Source organism: Vulpes lagopus, chromosome 11 (genome assembly GCF_018345385.1).
Source record: "Vulpes lagopus strain Blue_001 chromosome 11, ASM1834538v1, whole genome shotgun sequence".
NCBI classification, from domain to species: Eukaryota; Metazoa; Chordata; class Mammalia; order Carnivora; family Canidae; genus Vulpes; species Vulpes lagopus.
The window spans coordinates 61,555,023-61,561,371 of NC_054834.1; positions in this window are offsets into that span (position 1 = coordinate 61,555,023).

A 6,349-nucleotide genomic window follows, 5' to 3' on the forward strand; every position below is an offset into this window, starting at 1 on the left:
CTTTTTTATTTTGCCCTACTAGGGAATTTGTCATTCTCCATGGAAACCATACCACGCTGAAACATGCCTACCGCACTCTCCGCTGGTGGCAGATCTTCCTGTCTTTGCTCTTACTCACACGGGCTACCAAGTGATGCATCCATTTTATTGGTTTTCTATAATCAAAGCCCTTCTTTTCGCCTTTCATTTCTGAAAACAGTAGAAATGAACTGGCATGTAAGCCAGCCAGCTTTCAAGGCTGAACCTATTGGCAAATAGTTTTCATTTCACCCCATTCTCGTAGGGATGGAAAATTTAAAACTGCGTTTTAGATTCTATAGCAATGAGGTTTCTGGATGCAGTATATGTTCTGCCACTGAGACGGCCTCAATGTGAGTTTGGCTGCAAGATAAGGTACTTACAGCCTCAATAGCTGGGTTTCCATATTTGGTGTCCAGTTACCAACTTTCAGTGTACAAGGCCAATTAAGGGCAAAGCAGGGAAGGGGATGGGGGCAGAGAGAGGGATACTTAGCCAGCCTTTCCTGACCTTCTGGCTTGCAATTAAGGTAGTCTAAACCTCGAAATCACTAGACCAGATTTCTGCTCCTCCAGCCCTTTCAATAATTTTGTGAATATTAATTTCTCTATCAAATCCTTCTGTTTAAAATCTCTCAAATGTCCCAAAAGGCAAGGAAAACAAGCCAATGAACTATTGGGACTTGCATCAAGCTAAAAGGCTTTTGCATCAGTAAAGGGAAACAGTTGGCCCCCCCCACACCCCCAAAAGACAAATGACGGCTACTTCCAAATGACATATCAGATTAAGGGTTAGTATCCAAAATCTATAAAAGAACTTATCAAACTCACACACTCAAAGAACAAATAAATCCAATCAACGAAAGGGGCAGAAGACATGAATAGATGTTTCTCCAAAAGAAGACATACAAATGCGAACCGACACACGACAAAAAATACTCCACATTCACTCGGATGGGAAATACAAATAAAACAATGAGATACCACTTCACACCAGTCAGAATTTGGCTAAAATGAACAACTCAGGAAAAACAACAGATGTTGGCAAAAATGTGGAGAACGGGGGACCTCGTATACTGTTGGTGGGAATGCAAGTTGGTGCAGCCCCTCTGGAACTCAAAAAAGTTGAAAACAAAGCTACCATACGATCCGAGTTGCACTACTGGTATTTACCCCTGAAGGTATAAATGATCCGAAGGGGGGGCCACCCCCCGCCCAATGTTTATAGCAACAGTGTCCACAATAGCCAAAACTATGGAAAGCGCCCGATGTCCCTCAACAGATGAATGGATAAAGAAGATGTTGGGTGCATATATATATACAATGGAATATTACTCCGCTATGGGGAAAAAAAGAAATCTTGCTATTTGCAACAATGTGTTTGAACCTCGAGGATACTATGCTACGAAAATAAGTTAATCAGAGACAGGACAATCATCACTATGATCTCAGATATGTGGAATTTAACAAAACAGGATCATAGGGGACGAGAGGACAAAAAATAAAACAGACAAATCAGAGAGGGAGACAAACCATAAGAATGAAAATGATCGAATGAATCATATTATTATGAATCACATGACCTTACTCTGAAACAATAATACATTGTATGTTAATTAATTGATAAATTTAAAATTTTTAAAATAATTTTAAGTAAGAAATAAATAACTTAAATAACTAAAATATCTTGAATGCCCTGAACATGAAGATCCATTCTCTCCTGGTGTGAGAATCAGAAGAACGATGCCCAATACTTGCTAATTTATAGGAAGAAAAACTAAAACAGGACTGGAAAATCCATGAGTCAGCCTCAGTTGAAAGACATGGTAAACAATACAGAGACCTGGGGGAGGAGAGGGAGAGAGGGAGAAGGTGGGAAGGCAAGGAAGAGGCGGAGGAGGAGGAGGAGGAGGAGGACGTCGTAGAGCCGAATGAGCGGGAGGGATAAAGAAAAAGACAAATGACTTAATGTCTAAATTGCTAATTGCTCAGAGCACAATCCCTGTTTCAATCTTTCTGTCCTCAAATATGGTCCTATCCAACGTACTAATTTCGTGATTGGGTGAGTAGAAACCAACCCAAGAAATGTTATTAAATTGTATGCATCTTTACACAGTTTGCCAAATCACAGAAGATAGCTGTGTGTCATGGCAACACAACTAATTGCAGGGATAATGAAACAGATTAATCCCCCATAGTCAATTGCCACATTCTTCTTAAACAGGAGATAAGCCTGGTATAACCTACCCTGTATTGCAATTCACAGTGTACGAGTATATTTACATATCGTCTCTCATTTGCCTCTGATACACTTTTCTGCAAAATGGACGGGGTAGGAAATATTATCACCTGTTCTCAGTGTATGGAAACTGACACTCGGAGACCCCATGTGACTGAGATTACAGATGCTGTAAGTCAAGCTACAGTTTTTGCCCTCCCTCCGTCTAGGACCTTTATGATCCCCCACCCTTCCCCACTGCTCCTATGACTTGTCTGAGTGCCACCCAGCCACGCGAGTTAGGGGGCCAAGCAACACTCCCTTCCCACTTCTAAATGAATCACATGATCCCACCCAAGAATAATAAACTGAAATCATGCTTGCGCAGACTAATGACCAGTGTTAGACACTATTAGACTTTGTAGATGCCCCGACCCCCCCCCCCCCACCTGAAAACCTTTTGTTTCTCGAGAGAATGCTGGGAAGGAAGGACACTACGATGAAGCCAGAGATGAAACTGAATGTTAATGAAGAGTTGCACACTGCGAATCGTTATGATGAGTTGGTTCCTAGCAGTGGTGAGCACTCTAAATTTGGGAGATAAATTTAAAGGGACGCATACAGCAGACCGTCCTTGAGGACATGAAACCATTGAGTATAGTAACCAAAACTTTGGGATTCTGGGCAAAATGTATATGCTGTTGGGACGTGTGGAGTCCGGCACATGGCATCACGGGCTCTCATAGAAGATCTGAATTCCAGACAAAATCTCCTGTTTATCCATAGGGGGGGGGGCAGGGATTATAGCTGGGTCACAACATTCCAACTCCACTTATCATAAAGTCTCAGACCAACAAATGAAAGGTGACATAAAAGACACTCGTTTGTTCGCTGGATAGAACTGATAGAAATTTTAGCAGGGGCCGTACCCAAAGGACTGACCAACGACACGGGGATTAACGGGGACTTGATGGTATAGAATTTGGGGAAAAAAGAAAGAAAAAGCAAAAAAATTTAAAAAGTCGCTTTTTTTAACCAGTGGAAACAGCAGATTATTCCCAGATGACCTAGGTATTTGTATTATGGTATGTGTAGTCGGTAGCATTAGTATAATGCTCTAGAATAATTTGTTTCTCCCAAAAATCATACTGTTAGGATACTAAACCCCCGATGTGATGTAATAGGAGGTGGGCCCTTAGGAGGTGGTTCAGAGTATGAGGGCTAAACACCTCATGAAATGGGATCATGGCTCTCAAAAAAAAGATGCCATAGAGCTCCCTCACTTTCTGCATCTGAGGACATGAAGATGCTGTGTTCGGGAAGCAAAGTTTCCAAACTCAAAAATCTGCCAGTGCCTTCGCCTGGCCTTCCCGCCGCTAGAAACTGTGGGAAGTGATTCCGTTTGATTTGTAAGTCCTGCAGTCTCTGGTACGTTGGTATGACCAGCCTGAATTGGATCGGATTTACGCCACAGTTGTCTGTGTAACACAGTCTTACTTATTTTCTCGTTTCCAATGTTGATATTTTCTGCTCAGACTGGGAAGGGCAAAGATGTTTACATACTGTCTTTTAAAAATATATATATGTATGTTTCTTCAGTATCCTTTCAATTCAATGTATCCCCTACCTTCTGGAGGTCTTCAATAACCCCATTTTTAGAAGACTGGAATCAGACAACGTACCATACATTTCACACAATATCAGGGGTTTTGTTTGGCTTTTTGCACATTAATAGCAAAAGTTAGAGATTTCTAGATATGTAAATTGTTGATTAAGGTGTTTCTGAGCTTTTTTTTTTTGGTACAATCTCTTTAAGCAAAAAGGTTTTTTACCCATCCAGGTTAACCCTCTAATACTCTACTGGAAAAATCATATACAAAAAGGAGGATACCTGCTCAAGTCGTTAGATTCTCATTATTAATCCTGGAACAAAGACAAGTATATAGACACTAATTACTTATTTCCTCTCTGGTGGAAGTTACAATGATACCCTTCTCCTTTTGCCACTTTTCAAGGCAATGCTTGGAGCAGGTGTGATGTAGCTACAAACAAGATGGTAGGAGGCCTGCTATAAAAGTATTTGGGTCCCTATACCTCCTGCCTTCCACACTACTCCACAGTTAAACATTCACTAAAGTAATCTTTGGGTAGGTCAAAGGTGGCAGTTTGCATCATGAATTTTGCTCTCCTCAGACCAGTATTTCTGTCCAGCTCACCCTAGTTTATATGGACTTCTTTGAAGAATACTCCGGTGAAGTCTAATGCCCCAGGCTGCAATTCCATTTCCATTTAAAATCTGATTACTTCAGGTCAAACTCCAGGAGTGCATTAGCTTCCTAGGATTTGGACACCAACAAGTGGTACTTCAATGTAGGATTGAATGCCATGCCATTAGAACTGAATGGAAAAAGGAACCCATTAGGTATTTTTTTTATTTTTTTTTCCCAAAGAAGAAATTTCCCCCTCAATAGGAGGAATTGGTTACACAGGTGTTGGGATACATTTAAGAGCCAAAGCCAACAAGGTAAGTTATTCAAAGATCAGTAACTGTAGGAAACCACTGTGCCCCTGGGTGGAGGAACAGCAACTACTGGAGAGGCCAGGGCCATCTGGCACAGCATGGTTTTGTGCACCTGCTGGGGGGAAAGCTCTGCTGCCCAGGCCCCCGTCCACCCCCACTCCCATACAAGGGACCCCACAGCACTGCATACCTCTGTTGCCCTGCTGAAATGCTCCCAAACCAGGTGCCTCCATCTCCTTATTTCCCTCCTCCTGCTAATAGCCTTTCATTAGTAGATCTGTGAAAAGGCCACTGACAACAGGGTGTGAGAAACACTAGTCTGAGAGCTCTGGGGATGAGCAGAGCACAGGATAGCTGAGAGCAAAGAGGCAACTGAGCACACAGGGTTTGAAAAAAAATTGAAGACCTTTCAAAAATTGAGTTGGGGATGAAAGCTGATACCAATCCAGGAAATATTGAAAAGCTTCATGTGAAGCCACTATATTGGGCTTACCAGGCCAATATATATTTCCTACCAGGTCTTTGGAACATCTTCTAACTTTGTTTTATATATTGGGATTTTTTTTTTTTGAAAATTATAGTCGAATTCACTTACTTAATAATATCTCTATATTGTTTTCATTTCTTAACGTAACCTTTTTTAGAAAATGTGTAACAACATTAGGTTCTCTGTGCCATGCTTCTCTGTCCACCCTTTCAATCTTTCAAGTAAATCAAAGCTCTTCTAAGAGGTTTGTGTTCTGGTGCATATTGTCAGCTTATTAAACAATTTTTTAAGTAGGCTTCATGCCTAGTACAGAGGCCAAACATTGGGGCTTGATCTCATGACCCTGAGATCAAGACTTGAGCTGAGATCAAGAGTGATGCTTAACAACTGAGCCACCAGGTGCCCTGAGAGCTCTTTAATAACTCCCTCTGGAGTTAAGCTACTGCATCATCATTTTTGGACTTCATAACATAACGCATCAGACTATCTAAATACCCATTTATCATGAAATATGTATGCATAGGTGTATATTATATCTATATATTTATTCTTTTTTTATTTGTGGAGTGATAAAAACTGTAAAAGTTTCATCTATATATGCATGACTATAATAATCACCTTTCTGATAAACCTGGACTCCTTGATCATATTAATAAGTAAGATGGACAAGAGTATTCCTGGCACTCAGGTGTTCTATGCCGTGTTAGGATGACAGAAGAAAACCAAAAACAAAAAACTTCATAATCAACTAACTAAATTGACTTAAAATATTAAAGTAATTACCACTGGATAATTCCATGCAACAATTTATGGAAACTAGAGACTTGCTCTGGACTTCTTGAATATTTTCTTACACAATATTTGTACAATCTTATAAGGAATATACGTTCTCAAGCAGTTTTAAGAGAAGTAACTTATTAAATATACAGAATTCACAGTTTAAGTCTTCTTTTTGTACGGCTCAAGTTTTAGATTCTGTTTTCTGAAGGGCCTACTATTCATTGTCCAAATTTTATAGAACAGAAATTTTCAACTAGTTGAGAATCAACTAATTTGCACATTACAGACCGGGCTAAGCTTTTTGTGGACTCAATTAATTTGCCTCA